The following is a 21,603-nucleotide window of genomic DNA, read 5'->3' on the forward strand; positions in this document are numbered from 1 at the left end:
GAAGAGATCTGTTGTACTGCTAAGCTTTAGTAGCAATCTTTTTAGGTACTGTATAGCTTACTTATAGCTCTGTTGTGTATTCAACCTTCTGAAGCCAAACCTTCTCAATAGCATAGATCCATTGATGCTCTTTTTACAGATAACATTGTCATTTATACTGTTCTACTCTAGACCATCTTTGTCAGCTTTGTAGTATGTCTTACTCCTTTCAGTACGCTCCATTTCTGTCAAATGAAGCTCAGATTTCGAAACACGCCTGCCTTTAGTTGAAAGAGCACAGGAGCTTCAACCATTCACACAAAAATGTATACACATGCCTAATAGGCGATTTTAATACCAAGGCCAATTGTACATTAGGAATGTTGTCAGGGTGATCAATTGCAAATTCCTGAGCAACTAAGTTGTGCATACTACACAGCACTGTTTAGTGAAGACTGTTAGCGCAACCAAACCTTCAGGCATTAACAGAGTTCTTGGGTTGATGTTGCTTTCAGAGGCAGTCTGAAACTCTGCTGTGAGTGATGCAACACAGTATAGGGAATATATACACTAAGCACTGTTGTTACTTCAATACTTCACACTTCACAATAATACCACTTAAGGTTGACAAAGGCAAATCAAGCAGAGAAGAAATTTCACACAATGACTTGTGGCAAAGGTGGAAACCTATGACAGTGCCACTTTCAAATTTCCTGAGCTCTTCAGTACGACCCATCAATGTTAGCCAAGCAATCTCCACTTACTATGTGATTGATTTTATGTGCCTGTAAACAATGGATGAAACACCTAAACTCAATAATTTGGCAGGGGGAAGGAAGCCTGTAAAATGAGAGAGGCTGGGCATAGTTTAAGAGACAGAAGACTAAAATATTGGCTTTCACATTAAAGAAAGAAGAGTACAAAACTGAGAACCAGGAATGTGAGGAGTCATCCAGTGTATGGGGAGGGGAAAAATTGCCCAGGCTGGCACACTGAAATAAAAAAAGAATTGTTACATATTAATTAAAATAGAACTCCTCACATTTTGAATTAAAAGAGGGACAGACAGTCTTAAAAAATAATTTAATTACCATCTCTGTATTTTTTTTGTATAAAAGTGAGCAACAGAGACAATTAACAGCCAATTAAGGCAATTTTACTTCTAATCTTGTTATGCCCGTTAGCCTTATCTTCTTGACATCATGAATATTTTACTTTAATATAAGTATTCTAGTACATATTACAATTGAGTAACCAAAGCAAACATTTTATTTTGAATTATCTTTTTCATTAATGCCACATATTAATTACATATTATTAATAAATGCTGTGTATGTGCTTTACTACTAAAACACTTTTAAAGGACTACTTATAGTAAAAAAGTTTTATTTGATGGGTCACTAAAAATAAGCTAAAAATATTTCACTTTCAGGAGCTTATGCAGGAATTCATCAACTCTATTTCCACTGATTCAGTTATCGGTACTACCCCCAAATATCATGAATGGAGAATCCCTAATACATGCGATTTCTTGTCCTTTCTGTCAAATACTACAAAAGCAGCTTAGTTTTAAGCGCTTAAATACTATTTTTGTAGCTGGGTGCTTTATACCACCACACACTCCCACAAACAACTACTCAGCTTATAAAGCTCATTAAGTACCATTAGGACACTGGCATTATTCAGGTATGGAAAATATAAACTATGATTTCTAACATATTCAAATATAAACATTCTCAGTCAGAAGTGCATCACGCAGAGGGACTTTACCTCAAAACTGCTTCCTTCATGCCAGAACTAGACTCACACAAGGTTAGTTTTCTTGGTTGTTTATGGTTAGTTTTTGTATGAATTACAGATTTTTCAAATGTACATTTTTTTCCCTGTGCTTAAAACTCATTAAAAAAAAGTGTTTACAGTGAGCGGTTCATAAGACTATAGCGTGAACTCTTGCAATGTTAGTTTTCTCTGTTCAAGGTTTTCTCATTGTTATTCAATGTTTTTACATTTAGTTTACTATCACACTGTGCATTCTATGGTATAATTAACTATTTTTGTGCTTAAAAATCTTTAAAAAATATATATTTTCATACAGCTCGTACCGTCCGGAACGAATTAATCATATTTACATACAATCTTATGGTGGAAATTACTTCGGGTCACGACCAAATTGGGTTGTGACCAGAGTTTTGGAACGAATTACAGTCATGACCCGAGGTTCCACTGTACCCTTATTGAGCAGTAATTGTAATCTGTTCCTAGCATAGCCAATACCTTTTTAAAATTACAAGGTACAGTAACTGGTATTACTCTATCACCAACTATAGTGGTTGAATATAGTAAAATTAGCTTTCATAAGGTCTCCAGTGCTAGTTAGTGTGCTTCAAAGTAATAGTGAACTAAGAGCAATATTGAACCTTTCAAAAACCTTTTGAAAGAAAGTTTGACTGATAGGCAAGAGTTTGTTAGTCTTGGACACAGCAGGTTCAGCACAGCGCCAGTCATACAAAGAGTTCCACAGGGCTCTGTCCTCGGTCCTCTGTTTTTCTGTATTTATATGCTACCCCCTGGCCATATTATTCGTAGCTTTGGACTGGGTTATCATTTTTATGCAGACGATACTCAACTCTATTTCAATGTTAAAAGTAGAACTCCATCAGAGCTCTCTCAACTCACAACTTACCTCAGTGAAATTAAAACCTGGATGGAGCAGAACTCTTTAAAATTAAATTGCAACAAAACTGAACTCCTGCAAATTGGGACTAAAGTGCAACTTAATAAAATGAGCTCCTTCCCACTCAATCTTGGCGGTGATCTCATTAGACTTGCCTCTACTGCAAAGAATCTTGGTGTTATTTTTGATTCCTCCCTTTCTTATTCCGTCCATATAAATCACATTAAGAAACATTCTTACTTTCACCTCTGTAACATATCACATGTTCGCTCCTTCCTCTCCTTTTCTAATGCTGAGAAACTTGTCCATGCTTTTATCACATCCCGCATCGATTATTGTAATTCCCTATGGCAGGTGCCACTTCTAATCTTATATCATAGCTCCAGCTTATTCAAAACTCGGCTGCAAGAGTCCTTACATGGACCAGTAGCAGCAAACACTGGCTCCCTGTGTCTTACAGAATTGAATATAAAATCCTATTAATAACCTACAAAGCCTTAAATGACCTTGTGCCAAACTACATCAGTGACCTTCTCCATCACTATGTGCCTGTCCGCCCACTAAGGTCCTCGGATTCTGGAAATCTTGTTGTACCCAACACTAATCTACACTCCATGGGTGACAGGGCCTTCAGCTGTATAGCATCCAGACTCTGGAATAACCTACCGAAATTAATTAGATCAGCTGACTCCATGAATTATTTTAAAAAAACAACTCAAAACTCATTTGTTCAGGAAGGCTTTTAGCTCTACCTGACTTTATTAACCTTCTATCAGTTAACCTCTATATCAAGATGCTCATGTAACCTGTGTGTGTGCTAGACCATCAATTATGTTGTCTGTTAGGCTTTTTCTCTGAATTTACTATCTTCCTTCCATCCATCCATTATCCAACCCGCTATATCCTAACTACAGGGTCACGGGGGTCTGCTGGAGCCAGTCCCAGCTAACACAGGGCACAAGGCAGGAAACAAACCCCAGGCAGGGCACGCTCACACACACCTAGCACACACTAGGAACAATTTAGAATTGCCAATGCACCTAACCTGCATGTCTTTGGACTGTGGGAGGAAAACGGAGTACCCGGAGGAAACCCATACAGACACAGGGAGAACATGCAAACTCCATGCTGGGAGGACCCGGGAAGCAAACCCGGGTCTCCTAACTGCAAGGCAGCAGCGCTACCCACTGCACCGCCCCATATACTATCTTACTCTTTATTTATTTATCTGGTTTAGTACAATGCTATATATACTGTATACCCTGCCATTCTTTCTTAAACTCTGTGAAGTGCCTTGAGCATGGGAAAGGCACTATAATAATAATAATAATAATAATAATAATACTACATTTTATTTATAATGTTAGGAACATTCAAAGATTGACTAAGATGCAAAATGGCTCTAAAATCTTTTCTGTAGCAAAGTCAAGATCATCAATACTAAGTAATTCAACAGCAAAACTTTATATACATCATTAGGTTATACCATTGTAAAATTAATAACAGAATATGTAAGGAAACAGATCAGGGATGCCAGAAAGATTTAAATTTCTCTCTTTAAGGACTACAAGTCATTGTGTCAAATACCAGTAAATGTGAACTGCCTAATAAAAGTTCACCAAAATCTCTACAATTCCAGGCTGTATAAAAGGACAGTCAGAACAAAAAATGTAAAAAGACAGTCTTTATGAAAAAAAATGGTGGTTCAATTTAACCTTGATAAAATGCTTGGACTTAAGGTCAAAACTCTATTATATTGAGCCAAACACCATTACAGCATGTTAGTCTGAAAGAACATCATTCCTTTATTGTGGTACTTCTCTATAGAAGAAACTGGAAAATACCTGAATTATGCATTTTTTTTGTTAAAAAACTGTTGACCTCTGCAGAATTAAGAGATAGGAAAGGGAATTCTCTGTCCCTGTAATAACAACCCTATGTAACGGGTTAAAGGAAGGGAAGTGGTGGAAAAACAAAAAAGTGCATGTTATTGCCAGACAATAACAAATCTGTGGAAGGACAGAAAACACTACAATCCAAACCTAGGTGTACAGTAAGTTTACACATTTTCTCAAAAAAAAAAAAAGAGTGAGGATTTGTTTTTTCACACTAAGGTTGTGCTGAAACATGACATTTCAACCGTCTTCAGTTTAGGCTTGTGGGCAAATAAAATTTGAGATTTTAAACACAGACAAAAATTGTCACTCTCTCAGTACATAAAATATTTCTGAGCAACTGAAAAGTATGACCATGAGAGCAAAAAATAATGAACTAAGTATTGAACATTTAAAATGTGCATATTTAATGATAATGATAATAAGCACAGCATTTTATAAATAATAATAATATATTTTATAGCACCTGACTCAAAAACCATCTACCATTAGGGCCGGTTTATACATCACACTCAGAACGCGTATGCGCCCGCATCATAGCTGCCACGCGTTCCCAGCATTCATTTCATGCATCCTCTGAGCAGGTCCTCAGAAATTAACATGACGCGTGGACGAGTTGCAGTACCAGCAAAAAATCGGGGGGCACAGTAAGCTAAAAGTCGGAACATGATGTCAGAGTCTCTTTTTACTATCTACATGTGACAGAAAGCCTCTATGCAGATCCTACAGGGATCGATGTGCGTGCTTCGCTGTTTGCTGAATGGTTCAATGTGGTGAAGCAAAATGCTGACATGCAGATGCATTTGTGGTGCTTTTATATTTAAGCGTCGCTTATATCCAATCGTAATGACACGATGCATTTTAAAAGCCTCACATAACATCGTTTGTGCCGTCTTTTTTTTTTGTTCAACTTCATAACAGCAACATAATGTATAGCGCTGTATTTGAGCCACTGAGAAAAAAATAAAGGACACGGTGAAAACGTGTATTTTGTGATTAAATGGAAATTTTGGCTTTAATCTCAAAATGTTCACTTTAACCTCATAGTTCACTTTATCATTAAAGCAGACCATCGTAAACATCACCCCAGTTTTTAATTGCTACGAGCTTCTTTGACCCGACAGCAGCGGCAAACAACAATAGATCACCACACAGAACAAATTAAATGTATGATATTCCAACTCTCTGCACATTTAGAATCTTTAGATTCATACTTGATATCACTTTCATAATATAATGCATTAAAGTGTGTATGTTACATTTTACATATAGTTTTGTTTAATACTGTTAATAATTACACACATGGGGTGACACGGTGGTGGAGATGTAGCACTGCTGTCTCACATGGAGTTATGTTGCAGGCATTTCCTGCTTGTATTTCACACTGTGCTCCGGTTCCCTTCCAAAGATATGCAGATTTGGGGATTTGGTGCCGCTAAAATGACACTAGTGTATGTGTGTGCCTGTATTCACCTTGCGATGAGCTGGGGCCTCGTCCAGGGATTGTTTCTCAGTCGTGCCCAATGCTTGCTGGAATGGACACATCCCTGGATTGATGGATTTAATCAATAAACATTCTTTTCAGAGACACTGAGGTAAGGGGTTATCGGAATTTAATAGGTGTTCTAGGCAATTCACAACACAGAGAAGCCGAACATGTTCTCACCGTGATAATATCTCGCACTGCCACCTGGTGGATTCCTCCAGATTTACATAAAGTACACGCGCAAGTATAAACACTATAACGCTTGCGTAGCAGGAGCGTCCGCTGCAGCATGCATCGCGTTGCGTGAAGTATAACTCCGGCCTTAAGGTTAACGTTGCCCCATCAGCTGCACAACATATCCAAGTTGAGCATCCTATTACATTTTAGAACATTATAGGAAGGGTATAATGGAAAGTCAGAACTCTAAATTCAAGTAAGGAAGGATTTGCACAATTATATTAAGAAATCCATCACCTAGAATCAATAGGAGTTATTATAAAACATTTTTTAATACTGACAAAATGCAGGTGTAACAGCTTTTCAGATTTTTCCCAAAGTTGTCAGCTATGGATATTCACAGGGTCATAATTATTACTTTGAAGTAATTCATCATGTTTTTCAATACATTAATCTAAGTTGAAAGTGTATTTATCAAATTCCTGTTGACTCCAGTCACAAAGACAATGATCTGGATTAACCAACTCTGATGATAAAGCAACTGATACTAGATTCTTGATACATGCAGTTAATTGACTCTGTGTAATATTGCAACAATCACCAAGGTTCAATTTCCCATCACATTCCTCTTTAAAATGGGCCGTTAATATCTGGGAATTAATGATGCAGGTTATATGCTCAAGACTGCAACTTCTGGCAGTAGAAAAACAACCCCACATCATCAGTAACCCACCTCCCTGCTTGGCCATAGGGATAATATTCTTATGGTCATAAGCCTGGCTTCCTCATCCCATACCACTGTATCGTGTATCCAAACAGTTCCAGTTTAGTTTCATCAGTCCGAAGAACAGTCTACCAGAACTCTGCAGGCTTATCCAAATTCTTTCAACATATTCTAGTTTACCTTTGAAGTTCATTATGATTAAAAGTGGAGAGTATCAGTGTCCTTGTTAGTTCACTGTTTGTCTAATAGTTGTCACTGAAACACTTGTCCCGGCCTTCATAAGTTTATCCTATGAGTGTTTTGCAGTAACAAAAGTTTTTTGTTTTTGTCCTGATTAAATTGCTCTTGATGAAATCTCGGGCTTTCACTCAGGTTTGCAGCTGTGTGAAAAGGTTTTAAACTTCCCTATAATGCTCCCAAAGGTGTCTCATGGAATGTTAAATTTTTGGGAAACCACCTTAAAATTAATACCCCTAAGGTGCAATTAAATAATTTCTTCTCTCTGCTTTTGTAAAAGCTCCTTAGTCTTAACCATGATTGCAACTAACCTTTTTTTATTATCAAGTTTTTATTGATTCAAGGAATTTAACATATACATAAAGGTCAATTGAAAAAGGGAAAAACTGTATATCCCAAACAGCAATCAGCACCATCCCCCAAAGCCATCAACCATACCTCCCACCCCCAAAAAGCCTAGCAGCAGAGTTTTAAATAAAAAGCAACAACAAATGCAAATGAGATATATGAGGAGGGAAACAATTAGGTAATAAAATCATCAGGAACACTGCCAAATATACTGTATAGTACTAAAGGGGCATTAAATAAAAAAAGTTTTCATTTCTGAAACTGAGGTACACCAATTCTCAATGGACTGTAAGGATGTTCCGATTTCACATCACCTTGAACACATTCATGGGTGGGTTTCATTTATCCATCACAGCTGAAGCAAATAAAGGATCAATAAAGTATTCCAGAATGCTTAATTATGCATAACACCACTTTTGGCCAACAAAAATTAGCAGGCTTTAAAAACAACAGTATTATATAGGGGTTGAATAACAATATATCCTGTTTCTCAGGAATACTACAGCATACATAAAATCAAAGAAATGTTATCACTCAGCTGATAAAGAAGTCATCCAAGGCAAAATCTAGTTCTCTGAAAAAACTAATTGGTAAATTATCCAGTCACTACTCAAAGAGTGGATGTAGACCTGGTCCACACCTACAAGTACTTGGGGGTCCACATTAATGACAAAGTTGGACTGGTCGCCGAACACAGAGGAACTATACAAGAAAGGGCAGAGCAGGCTCTTCTTCCTTAGGAGACCACATTCCTTTCACATGGGAAGTGACATCCTTCACATCTTCTGTAACACTGTGATGGTCAGTGTGATTTTCTACGCTGTGGTGTACTCGGCTGGTAAAATCAATTAAAGAGAGGCCCACCAACTCAACAAATAAATTAAAAGGGCAAGTTCACCCCCTCCTCGAACCGCCACCTTATCGTGGTGGAGGGGTTTGCGTGTCCCAATGATCCTAGGAGCTCTATTGTCTGGGGCTTTATGCCCCTGGTAGGGCCACCCAAGACAAACTGGTCCTAGGTGAGGGATGAGACAAAGAGCGGTTCACCAAACCTTCTATGATGAATGAAAACTTTGGACGGCATTTTCCTTTACCCGGATGTGGGTCACCTGGGCCCCACTCTGGCGCCAGGCCTGGAGATGGGGCTCGATGGCGAGCGCCTGATGGCCGGGCCTGCACCCATGGGGCTCAGCCAGGCACAACCCGAAGAGGCAATGTGGGTCCCCCTTCCCATGGGCTCACCACCTATGGGAGGGGTCAAGGAGGTCGGGTGCAGTGTGAGTTGGGTGGTGGCCGAAGGCGGGGACTTTGGCGGTGCGGTCCGATCCTCGGCTACAGAACCTGGCTCTTGGGACGTGGAATGTCACCTCTCTGAAGGGGAAAGAGCCTGAGCTAGTGCACGAGTTTGAGAGGTTCTGGCTAGATATAGTTGGGCTCACCTCAACGTACAGCTTGTACTCTGAAACCAATCTCCTTGAGAGAGGCTGGACTCTCTACCACTCTGGAGTTGCCCCCGGTGAGAGGCGCCAAGCAGGTGTGGGCATACTTATTGCCCCCCAACTTGGAGCCTATTCATTGTGGTTTACCCCGGTGGACGACAGGGTAGCCTCCCTCCACCTTCAGCTGGGGGGGATGGGTCCTAACTTTTGTTTGCGCGTATGCGCCGAACAGCAGTTTGGAGTAACCACCCTTTTTGGAGTCCCTGGAGGGGGTGCTAGAGGGTATACCTTCTGGGGACTCCCTCATTCTGCTGGGAGACTTCAATGCCCGCGTGGGCAATGACAGCGAGACCGGGAAGGGCGTGATTGGGAGGAATGGCCCCCCACGATCTGAACCCAAGTGGTGTTTTGTTATTGGACTTCTGTGCTTGTCACGGATTGTCCATAACGAACACCATGTTCAAGCATAGGGGTGTTCACATGTGCACTTGGCACCAGGACACCCTAGGCCTCAGTTCGATAATCGGCTTTGTGGTCGTGTACAGTGATCCCTCGCTATATCACGCTTCGACTTTCGCGGCTTCACTCTATCACGATTTTTTTCTTATACACTCTTACGTCACTACGCATGCGCTTTCTGAGAACTTTTATCTAAGCCCTACGATGGCTCCTAAACGTGCTGCTTTTTCTAAGCCTTCTGACAATAAAGCTAAGCGCCGGAGGAAGATGCTTACTATCCAGGAGAAGGTGAAACTCTTGGATATGATTAAAGATGGCAATACCCTACAAAAGCCTCCTCACGCATATGAAAAGACAGCGCCAGCAACTGCCTATCAAGATGTTCTTCAGCCGCGCACCCAGACACCCACTGCCTACTCCTAGTACTCCTTCAGCGGAAGAAGACAACAACGCACCTTCTGAAGATACTGCACCACCTCAGAAGACTCTCCTACTGAGGTCATGCCTTCATAGGTTAGTGGTTGTGTGTAATTAAATGTACAGTACAATAATCTACTATATAAAAGCGTTCAGGATTGTCCTTCTACCCCGTGAGTGCAAAGCGTAGCGGTATTCCGCTTATTACAGACTTACTACTTGCGGCTCGAGGTACGAAGTGACGCAATGTGAGCAGAGTTCTGGTGCTCTCATTGATCCCTTGTTTTTGTGCGCGATGCGCTGGAAAAATAGACAAAATTATGTCTCTGGAAATAATATTGATGGAGTACAAATGCCACGTAGTAAATATCAGGGGAGATGGTGCTTGCTTATTCTCAGCTATGGCTTATTTAGTGCATGAAACTCCATCTTTAGCGGTACAGATTCGGGCTGACATTGTACGACTTTGGACAGGCACTTAAGGGGATAAAAAAAAAAACTTAGGTTTTCGGGAGATGTTATGAATGGGCACTTTGATGGTCTCATTCCCTACACTTACATGCCTGATGTACACATGGAGCGCACAAAAATTGAGGATAAAAGTCGGTCACCTTAAAAGGCGAGTGCGCCTAGTAATATATTTGTAACGTTTAATATGTCTTATTTTCTCTTATTTTGTCTAATATATTGGATAATATGAGTGTAATGGTGACTAAAGGGTGTTATTTCATGTCTAGAGGGCTCTAATAATGTTAAAAAAACATATTTAGAAGGTCGTAAACAGGTTTTCTATACTCTAACTTCGAAAATATTCGATTTATAAATAAAGAATCCTACTTCGCGAAAATTCATTTATCACGGTAGAGTCTGGAACGGATTAACCATGATAAACGAGGGTTCACTGTAGTCGGACCTGCGGCCACATGGCTTGAACACTCAGGTGAAGAGAGGGGCGGAGCTGTCAACGGATCATCACCTGGTAGTGAGTTGGCTTCGATGGTGGGGGAGGATACTGGTCAGGCATGGTAGGCCCAAACATATTGCGAGGGTCTGCTGGGAACGTCTGGCAGAGTCCCCTGTCAGAAGTAGCTTCAACTCCCACCTCCGGCAGAATTTCAACCATGTCCCAAGGGAGGTGGGGGACATTGAGTCAGAACGGGCCATGTTCCGCGCCTCTTTTGTTGAGGCGGCTGACCGGAGCTGTGGCCGTAAAGTGGTCGGTGCCTGTCATGGCGGTAATCCCCGAACCCGTTGGTGGACACCGGCGGAGAGGGATGCCATCAAGCTGAAGATAAGTCCTACGGGACCCTTTTGTCCTGTGGGACTCTGGAGGCAGCTGATAGGTACCGGCAGGCAAAGTGGAATGAGGCTTTGGTGGTTGCCGAGGCAAAAACTCAGGCATGGGAGGAGTTTGGGGAGGCAATGGAAAACGACTTTTGGACAGCTTTGAGGAGATTCTGGTCCACCATTCGGCGTCTCAGGAGGGGCAAGCAGTGCACTGTCAATACTGTATGTGGTGGGGATGGTGTGCTGCTGACGTCGACTTGGGATGTTGTGGGTGGGAGTACTTCAAAGACCTCCTCAATCCCATTAACTTGCCTTCCAATGAGGAGGCAAAGCCTGGGGATTTAGAGGTGGGCTCCCTATCTCTGGGACTGAGGTCACCGAGGTGGTTAAAAAACTCCTTGGTGGCAGAGCCCCAGGGGTGGATGAGATAGCCTGGAGTTCCTCAAGGCTCTGGATGTTGTAGGACTGTCTTGGTTGACACGCCTCTGCAACAATGCATGGACATCAGGGATAGAGCCTCTGGATTGGCAGACTTGGGTGGTGGTCCCCCTCTTTAAGATGGGGAACCGGAGGGTGTGTTCCAACTACAGTGGGATCACACTCCTCAGCCTCCCTGGAAAAGTCTATTCGGGGGTCCTGGAGAGGAGGGTCCGTCAGAAAGTCGAACCTCGGATTCAGGAGGAACAGTGTGGTTTTCGTCCTGGTTGCAGAACAGCGTAGCAGCTCTACACCCTTAGCAGGGTCCTGGAGGGTACATGCGAGTTTGCCCAACCAGTCTACATGTGTTTTGTAGACTTGGAAAAGGCGTTCAACCGTGTCCCTCGGGGAATCTTGTGGGGGGTACTCCGAGAGTATGGGATACTGGACCCCCTGATAAGGGCTGTTCGGTCCCTGTACGATCGGTGTCAGAGCTTGGTCCGCATTGCTGGCAGTAAGTCGAACCCGTTTCCAGTGAGAGTTGGACTCCGACAGGGCTGCACTTTCTCGCCGATTCTGTTCATAAGTTTTATGGACAGAATTTCAAGGCGCAGCCAGGTCATTGAGGGGGGTCCAGTTTGGTGGACTCAGGATTGGGTCACTGCTTTTTGCAGATGTTGTTGTCCCGTTTGCTTCATCAGGCCGTGATCTTCACTCTCTCTGGATCGGTTAGTAGCTGAATGTGAAGTGGATGGGATGGGAATCAGCACCTCCAAATCCGAGACCATGGTCCTCAGTCGGAAAAGGGTGGAGTGCCCTCTCAGGGTTGGGAGCGAGATCCTGCCCCAAGTGCAGGAGTTCAAGTATCTCAGGGTCTTGTTCACAAGTGAGGAAAGAATGGTGCATGAGATCGACAGGCGGATTGGTGCAGTGTCTGCAGTGATACGGGCTCTGCATCGGTCTGTCGTGGTGAAAAAGGAGCTGAGCCGTAAGGCAAAGCTCTCAATTTACCAGTCAATCTACGTTCCTACCCTCACCTATGGTCATGAGCTGTGGGTAGTGATCTAAAGAACGAGATTGCGAATACAAGCAGCTGAAATGACTTTCCTCCGCAGGGTGTCTGGGCTTTCCCTTAAAGATAGGGTGAGAAGCTCAGTCATCCGGGAGGGGCTCAGAGTAGAGCTGCTGCTCCTCCGCATCGAGAGGAGTCAAATGAGGTGGCTCAGGCATCTGATCAGGATACCTCCTGGACACCTCCCTGGTGAGGTGTCCCGGGCATGTCTAACCAGGAAAAGGCCCCGGGGAAGACCCAGGACACACTGGAGGGACTATGTCTTTCGGCTGGCCTGGGAATGCCTCGGGATTCCCCCGGAAGAGCTAGAAGAAGTGGCCGGGGATAGGGAAGTCTGGGTATCTCTGCTCAAGCTGCTGCCTCCGCGACCCGACCTTGGATAAGCGGAAGAGGATGGATGGATGGATGGGTTCAGTTACAGAATGCACTGTGGACCCACTGGAGGTAGTAGCAAAGATCAGAATTAAAACAAAACTGACTGCAATTATGAACAATGTTGCACAATCCCTCTATGATACACTTAACACCAAGTACTTTAAGCCAATGAGTATTTCAGCAGAAGTGTGTCAAGAAACACCACTGGGGCTGCTTCATACCAACAGCAATAATGCCTGAGTAATGCTTCACTGTGACAGCCTAGTTTCCAGTCTTTTTAATTTTCTGGCTTTATAGTCACTCTGGTGTGTGTTCAGACTAAAGTTATAAAAGTGTGTGTATATTTATATTTATATATACTTATCTAACTATTTATGTATCTATTTACTTAAACGGCGTCTGTAAAAAGCCAACTTTCCTACTGGGGACAAATAAAGTTCTATCTATCCTTAAAATCTTCGTGGGGACTGAGGGGGGTGGGGGTCGATTGTCTCTAATTGCAAATGTATAAATACTGCAAAGCTGACTGACTGGTTCACTCTTCAACAGAATCACTACTTTACATTTAGTTAAAAAGCTGTAATTTACAGGAATGTACATCTAGCTCAGTAGGTAACCACTAAGAAAGAACATTGCTATATCAATATTTATGGGTAACCAACTCCCCCACCCCAAGGAAAAACTAAACATCCCAAAAATGCCTAAAATATTGTGTGACATTATAGGGAAAAAAATAGACTTTTTTTATCACTCACTGAACTTAACTGTTGATATTAATGCGCTAACTTGTATCCTTTCGGCTGCGCTAAGCACATGTATTATGCAAACAAAGGATGCAGCAGAAGCAGTTGACAGGCCATGTGTATAATGCCACTAACTAATAAGGTGGATGGAGACAGGGTGGCATCCTGAACAGGAAAAAAAAAACCTAATCACATTGCACAACGGAAAGAGAAATTTCTGCAAAGCTGAAGGAAGAAAAAAAGCTCAACAGTTACCAAGAACTGTTTTTTGCTGTTGACGACTAACACTCTTAGATGGTAGACTATCTTGATTCTTGGGTATCCATTCTCCTGCATCGACCCCCAGACCCACAAATTACACAAAGAGTGTAAACAGGATCACATTACTTAAGTATTCAATAGTTGTTGATATGTGTATCAGCAGAAAATAAAATCTGTTTTTTTCATTTAAGGCAATAAAGCCCATTCAGTCTCCCTTTCAGAGTAACATTTCAACCATTCTTTTGTTAAACAAGACTACAGTAATCCCTCGCTATATTGCGTTTTGACTTTCGCGGCTTCACTCTATCGCAGATTTTATATGTAAGCATATCTAAATACAGTGGGTACAGAAAGTATTCAGACCCCCTTCAATTTTTCACTCTTTGTTATATTGCAGCCATTTGCTAAAATCATTTAAATTAATTTTTTTCCTCATTAATGTACACACAGCACCCCATATTGACAGACAAAAAAAAGAATTTTTGAAATTGTTGCAGATTTATTAAAAAAGAAAAACTGAAATATCACATGGTCCTAAGTATTCAGACCCTTTTGTGACACTATTTAACTCAGGTGCTTTCCATTTCTTCTGATTATCCTTGAGATCACCTTCATTTGAGTCCAGCTGTGTTTGATTATACTGATTGGACTTGATTAGGAAAGCCACACACCTGTCTATATAAGATCTTACAGCTCACAATGCATGTCAGAGCAAATGAGAACCATGAGGTCAAAGGAACTGCCTGAAGAGCTCAGAGACAGAATTGTGGAAAGGCACAGATCTGGCCAAGGTTACAAAAAAAATTCTGCTGCACTTAAGGTTCCCAAGAGCACAGTGACCTACATAATCCTTAAATGGAAGACGTTTGGGACGACCAGAACCCTTCCTAACGCTGGCCGTCCGGCCAAGCTGAGCTACCAGGGGAGAAGAGCCTTGGTGAGAGAGGTAAAGAAGAACCCAAAGATCACTTTGGCTGAGCTCCAAAGATGCAGTCAGGAGATGGGAGAAAGTTGGAGAAAGTCAACCATCACTGCTGCCCTCCACCAGTCAGGGCTTTATGGCAGAGTGGCCTGTCGGAAGCCTCTCCTCAGTGCAAGACACATGACAGCCAGCATGGAGTTTGCTAAAAGACACCTGAAGGACTCTGAGATGGTGAGAAATAAGATTCTCTGGTCTGATTAGACCAAGATAGAACTTTTTGGCCTTAATTCTAAGCGGTATGTGTGGAGACAACCAGGCACTGCTCATCACTTGTCCAATACAGTCCCCACAGTGAAGCATGGCAGTGGCAGCATCATGCTGTGGGGGTGTTTTTCAGCTGCAGGGACAGGATGACTGGTTGCAATTGAGGGAAAGATGAATGCGGCCAAGTACAGGGAAGGTTTACCTTCCAACAAGACAATGACCCTAAGCACACAGCTAAAATAACGAAGGAGTGGCTTCAGGACAACTCTGTGACTGTTCTTGAATGGCCCAGCCAGAGCCCCGACTTAAACCCAATTGAGCATCTCTGGAGAGACCTAAAAATGGCTGTCCACCAACGTTTACCATCCAACCTGACAGAACTGGAGAGAATCTGCAAGGAGGAATGGCAGAGGATCCCCAAATCCAGGTGTGAAAAACTTGTTGCATCTTTCCCAAGAAGACTCATGGCTGTATTAGCTCAACAGGGTGCTTCTACTAAATACTGAGCAAAGGGTCTGAATACTTAGGACCATGTGATATTTCAGTTTTTCTTTTTTTAATAAATCTGCAATAATTTCAAAAATTCATTTTTTTGTCTGTCAATATGGGGTGCTGTGTGTACATTAATGAGGAAAAAAATTAATTTAAATGATTTTAGCAAATGGCTGCAATATAACAAAGAGTGAAAAATTGAAGGGGGTCTGAATACTTCCGTATTCCGTACCCACCTTATATAACGTGGATTTTTCACTGCTTCGTGGGTTTCTGCGGACAATGGGTCTTTTTACTTCTGGTACATGCTTCCTCACATGGTTTGCCTAGTTGATTTCATACAAGGGACGCTATTGGCGGATGGCTGAGAAGCTACCCAATCAGAGCATGCAGTTAAGTTCATGTGTGCCGACTGGCTCAGTGACAGAGCTCCGAATTCGATTGCACTGCATTAACCAGTAAGTCTCGTCTCACTCATTCAGCATCAACGTGTTTCGCTGTGTAAAGAGTTAACTTTTGTGCTCTTTTGTGTTTATCTTTGTGCATAGTCAAGCCCTTCGTTATGGCTCCAAAACGATCTGCTCCTGCTACTGCTTCAGGGGCCATGCCCAAGCGCCAACGGAAGATGCTAACGATTGCCGAAAAGGTAAAAGTTTTGGATATGCTGAAGGAAGGGAACAGCTACACTGCTGTAGGACACCATTACGGCATCAATGAGTCCACGATTCTTTTTATTTAAAAAGGAGGAAAAGAATATAAGATCTACGGCCGCAGTGTCCTTTAACCAGGGCACAAAATGAGTTGTAAGTGGACGTAATAAGGCAGTAGTCCGGATGGAATCTGCTTTAGGGATTTGGATTGAAGACTGCTGGAAGAAGAACAATGGCGGTGCTACACAGTCACCTGAAGTGGCTCCTTTAGAACAGCTGTAACGTTCTCCTTTGTTGTGCAGTAAAATTAAACTCATTGTTAACGGACAAGTCGGCGTGTCATTGTTGGTGAGTAACCATAATTAATTTTCTATGTACAGTACTTAGGACATGTACGTACGTTTAGTGTCACTGTACACACATTTTACTGTATGCAATTTTTCTTGCATTGTACATATTCGTTGCTGGTGGCCTGTCTATCGTAATGGCTGTAACATATGTGATATCGGAGACGCTTGATATCTTTAAAATAATATTTAGGTTTTACTGTATATAAACAGTGTGTTTACATACATAATTTCAACGAATCTTACCTAATATCTAAGAGAATACAATGGGTTTATGCTGTATAACTGTGCGGGAAAAGTTTGTAAGAGTGTGGGAGAGTTTATAAGGGCTTAAAATATATAAAAATAACTATATAAACATATGGTTTTTACTGCACGGATTTTCGCCTTTCGCAGGGGGGGTTCTGGAACGCAACCCCCATGATCGAGGAGGAATCACTGTATAAAACTGAGGACTAATTTAAAACTGAGTCAACTCGCAATGTGGATTAACCAGGGCAGATTAGGTGAAGAAAATACAGGTGTTTAAGGAGGAGATTACACAGCATGGAAGGCTGCATTGTGCAAGTGTTTTACATGCATATAAAAACAGACTTTTGTTTTTACTTTGGAAATTAATCCGGCAGAAACTTTACATCAAGTAAAAATCTATTCAAAATACATCAGCAGCACACATTTTTCTGGCTGAAACAGAGCACATATCAAGGTTGGAAGATGGAGTGTAAAAAGGTGGGATACACTAGTGTATAAGGTTCTTTACAAGCTATGATAAGTGATATCCCAAAGCAAATCTCCTACTTTTCCCATCTGTTTTGCTGGGAAAATGCACTTTTACTATGACACACTGTTCTTTAACTCTCTCGAGGTATTCATTTAATGCTGTTTGTATTTAAATCCAACCATATAACTATTGTCATATAAAAAGTTTTTAATAATATCAAAACGGTCAAAATGCCTAATTACCTTTTTAACAGAAACATAGTTAAATTATTTTGAGGACTGCATGGTAAAAGCCTTTGAAGTAGAAAAAAGTGTAAATAGTGCCATACAAAATGATGAATGGGTTTAGAGTAGTGGCAAAAGCTGGACACCGCAATTGCAAGAAACATTTCACATTCATGTTGCATACTAATGGTGATTAGTCCGTTAACATCAGCCGAGAGTTTTACTTAAATAGTGGGTTGTTCTAGGGTTTCACCTTGATACTCTTTACAAAGGGTAGCAGCTAGATTCAGCATTTAGGAAGATCCATTACTCTTTTTCTTACCATTTAATGCATGTTTATTATGTACATATCAACATACAAGTCCAACATACTGCGCAATACATGTAATGTATTCAAAAATACACTTGTGTAGGTATATACATATACAAACACACACACACACACACAAATCCTCTATATTATTTTATATACGCGCATTATACACATTTATCCATCCAGTGCAGAATCATGGGGAGGCCGTGCCTATCCCACCAAAGATGCTAGATGAAATCCTGGGCAGGTTGCCAGTTCGGGGCAGGGCACAGTCATGAACACACCCACATTAATACTGTGCCATTCTAGAATAGTCAGTTAACTTAACCTGAATGCTTTTTGGATTTGGCAGGAAAAGTACAATACCCAGAGAAAAATTAAAATAGCCACTGCAACTCTGTGTTAATTCAATAACATCCTTTACTGTTTATCAATTTATGCATCTTCAAAATAACTTTTGCATTAAAAAATGAATATTGTAAAGTAGTCTAACTTAGGTTTCACTTTAGTGTCCAAATATGTCTAATATAAATACCACATAAATTAACAATTATATAGAATCTTGTATCTCCTGCTTTTTTTATGTATGTATTACCTGTACTTTTGCTACATGGTTATCCATCCATTCTCAAAATATTCTAATCCAATTCGGGGTTTTAGGGTAATACAGGATTACTAGGAATAAAACAAGACCTCAAAAGAATTCTACATTTCTACTAAAAATGCAGTAGTTGTTAACAGCTGCTATCATATTACCCTGTTTAAGTCTATGTTTAAACAATAAAAAGGCAACGACAAATTGTGAATAAACAGAATAACTTACTTTTCCATCATCACACAAGAAAGACTGAAATATTAATGTAAACATTTATAATTACTTAAAACATCGGAAAATGCCGTCAAAAACGCTAACATAAATTAAAGTGATTCAGGATTACTTGTCTTAATTCTGAGTTGGTAGATAACCACAGACTGAACACGTGCAAGCAAAGTCGTTGCAACGCAAGTCCAAAACAACATAAAAATCGAGTGTGTTCGTATCTCCCCCGCACTGTCTAAGAAAACTGAAAGAGAATCCCGCCCTGGTGATTTATATTCATGTGAAGTTCATCCACTACTCTGTGCCAAAGCAGCTGTCAGGGAAAGCAAGAAAGAACTCTCATTCAGTGGGAGTAAAATGATAAAAACGACCACACGGCTGTCATTCCACGCAAAAATTACTTCGACTATTATGGCTAATAAATAAAATAAAATAAACTAAACACACAAAAATCATTGGCTTCTAGGTTAACGTATTTTGATCAACATAAACTTTTCAAATATATCTGAAGCTGGTAGCTCGATTTTTAACGTAAAGATCCTAACTCCAGGTAGTGCCAAAGCACACATCACAGCTGCACTGGATCCCCGAGAAATTGGGAAAATGCTTAAAAAATAAGGCCATCAAATCAATGGATGAACTGCTTATATGCAAGGAAATTGCACTTTCCATGGCCTTTTTCTCTTTTTATACCCTTTTCCTTTCCTACCATGAGCGATCCATTGCGTTGGCGTGCATGTTCTGGTGGAACTAACACCCGTAGCTCGATCTGGCGCCGGGAACACACACTATCTCAGCAATGTATTGATACACGCAGATGTGCACAATGACAACGGCCAAAGGCGCAATGATATCTGGCGCGTGAGACCAGTGTTTACTGCTTTCTTTAAAGATATTAGCTAGTAAACAAAATTCAACACGCACAAGCCGAGAGTGCGAACCGGTACAGCATCCAACACCCATCTGCAATTTATAAACAAAAGTACGTCGGCCTACCTGTATGTTGCCCAGACGCCGGTACAGATGTCAAAAATGTGATGTAGTCATTCAGCAAAAGGTTCACCCTGCTGCTGGACCACTTCAAACCACCAACGTTAATTAACCAGAACTGGCACACTTCCACGTCCCAAACGTGCCTCACCCCTTTTTTCGTTCTGAAAAATATGGCGAAAGGGGTGCGGTGGCGAGGTGGCTCGGAGCGCGTGACGTAAGCGCGCTCGAGAGCGGAAGCGGCGGGGCCTGTAGCTATGCAGTTACAGCACCTGGGAAACGGCGCCGCTCTTAAACCGTAGCTATGCTAAAATCAGAGGGGGATTCCATCTGTTATGCAGGGCTTTCCCTGTTTTTTTTTTCAATAACATAAGAATCGAAATAAAGAAGACAACCTACAGTTTCATTTTTATTTTTCATTCCCGTCTTTGTAATTATTTTATTATGCTGCCTTAACTTTTTCAAACGTTCTAGATTCTATTCATGGAGTTCGGAGTGCAGTAAAGTACGACGTACCGAAATCCGAATGTTTATGTTCAAGCTAAATTTATTTAGGTGTACAGTGTTAAAAGCAGAAAAAAAATCAAAGAGCAATTCCTGCTTAAAATGTATAGAAAATCAGGAATACATTACAGGGTGGTCCAGATCTAATTATGCAGATCCAGATCGTCTGGATGACTGATTTATACGGGGACGATTCCAGTTCGCCGCAAATATGATTCTTCATGTCGTCAGTTCGTACACTTCTCAAAGGTGATTTTCTATGTAATAAACTTAATAACTTATAGCGTAATGAAAATTGCATAATTAGATCTGGACCACCCAATAGAACTAAATCCAACAGAGGAGCAGTTTTTGGTAGGTATTATTAATGAGACTCACAGTAATATTAGGATTGTACAGAAATTCGCTTTTGCTTGGAACATAAAAGCAAAGGTGATGACTACAAGTTTAATACAGATTTATTCATTTAATAGGTATCTTCTCGAATTATTTATATAGGGTGTCCAATTGACACATCAATACAAAATAACCGTAAGTCTATTAAAAATAATACCAGAAGCCAATATTACATACACCTATTGACACAACATTGTAAAAATGTTGATTATTTCATGCGATTTTATATACAGTATATTATATTTATATGTATGAGCATTGAATTTAAAAATGAAAACCGTTTCTCTTCATCATGCATCATTTTTTTCACAAATCATATATAGCTTTTATTTTGTTTATGCACTGACCAATAAACAGGAGACAGACCTGGAGGTGGCAGAGTTAAAGATGCTAAGATTTGCATTCAGGGTGATGAGGATGGATAGGATTAGGAAAGAGTACATTAGAGGGTCAGCTCAGGTTGGACGGTTTGGAAAGTTAAGAGAGGTGAGATTGCGTTGGTTTGGAAATGTGCAGAGGACAGATGCTGGGTATATTGGGAAAAGGATGCTAAGGATATAGCTGCCAGGTAAGAGGAAAAGATGAAGGCCTAAGAGAAGGTTTATGGATGTGGTGAGAGAGGATATGTAGGTGTAAAAGATGCAGAGGACAGGAAGATATGGAAAAAAATTATCCGCTGTAGCAACCCCTAACGGGAGCAGCTAAAAGAAAAAGATGATGAGTTACAACAGCAGGTAGCTTACTGTGTTAGCAGTCAGGTCATACATTTCCATGTTTTCTTTGTGTGTGGGACAGCAGAGTCAGGAATTTACATTGGGCTCTGAAAGAATGACCAGTTAGTCTGGTTAAGGAGTTTAGGTGCAAAATGTTTCAAAGTTCTTTTTTTGGATTCACATTTAAAATTTTTCACAGAAAATCTTGGAGCAGGGAGTAAAGAGCAGGGTAAAGGTTTCCATCAGGATGTCAGGGA

At 41.0% G+C, this 21,603-nt stretch overlaps 1 protein-coding gene across 1 annotated transcript in view; it reads right to left on the reverse strand.

Moving 5' to 3' along the window:
* The window catches only part of LOC120529530 (ras-related protein Ral-A), an 88,851-nt gene extending 68,909 nt beyond the window's left edge, over positions 1-19,942 (reverse strand). Inside the window, exon 1 of the mRNA XM_039753402.1 lies at positions 19,740-19,942. The gene's annotated coding sequence lies outside the window, so the exon portion shown is untranslated. The remainder of the gene's footprint in view (positions 1-19,739) is intronic.
* Positions 19,943-21,603: the final 1,661 nt, after the last annotated feature.

The sequence above is a fragment of the Polypterus senegalus genome, chromosome 5, assembly GCF_016835505.1.
Source record: "Polypterus senegalus isolate Bchr_013 chromosome 5, ASM1683550v1, whole genome shotgun sequence".
NCBI classification, from domain to species: Eukaryota; Metazoa; Chordata; class Cladistia; order Polypteriformes; family Polypteridae; genus Polypterus; species Polypterus senegalus.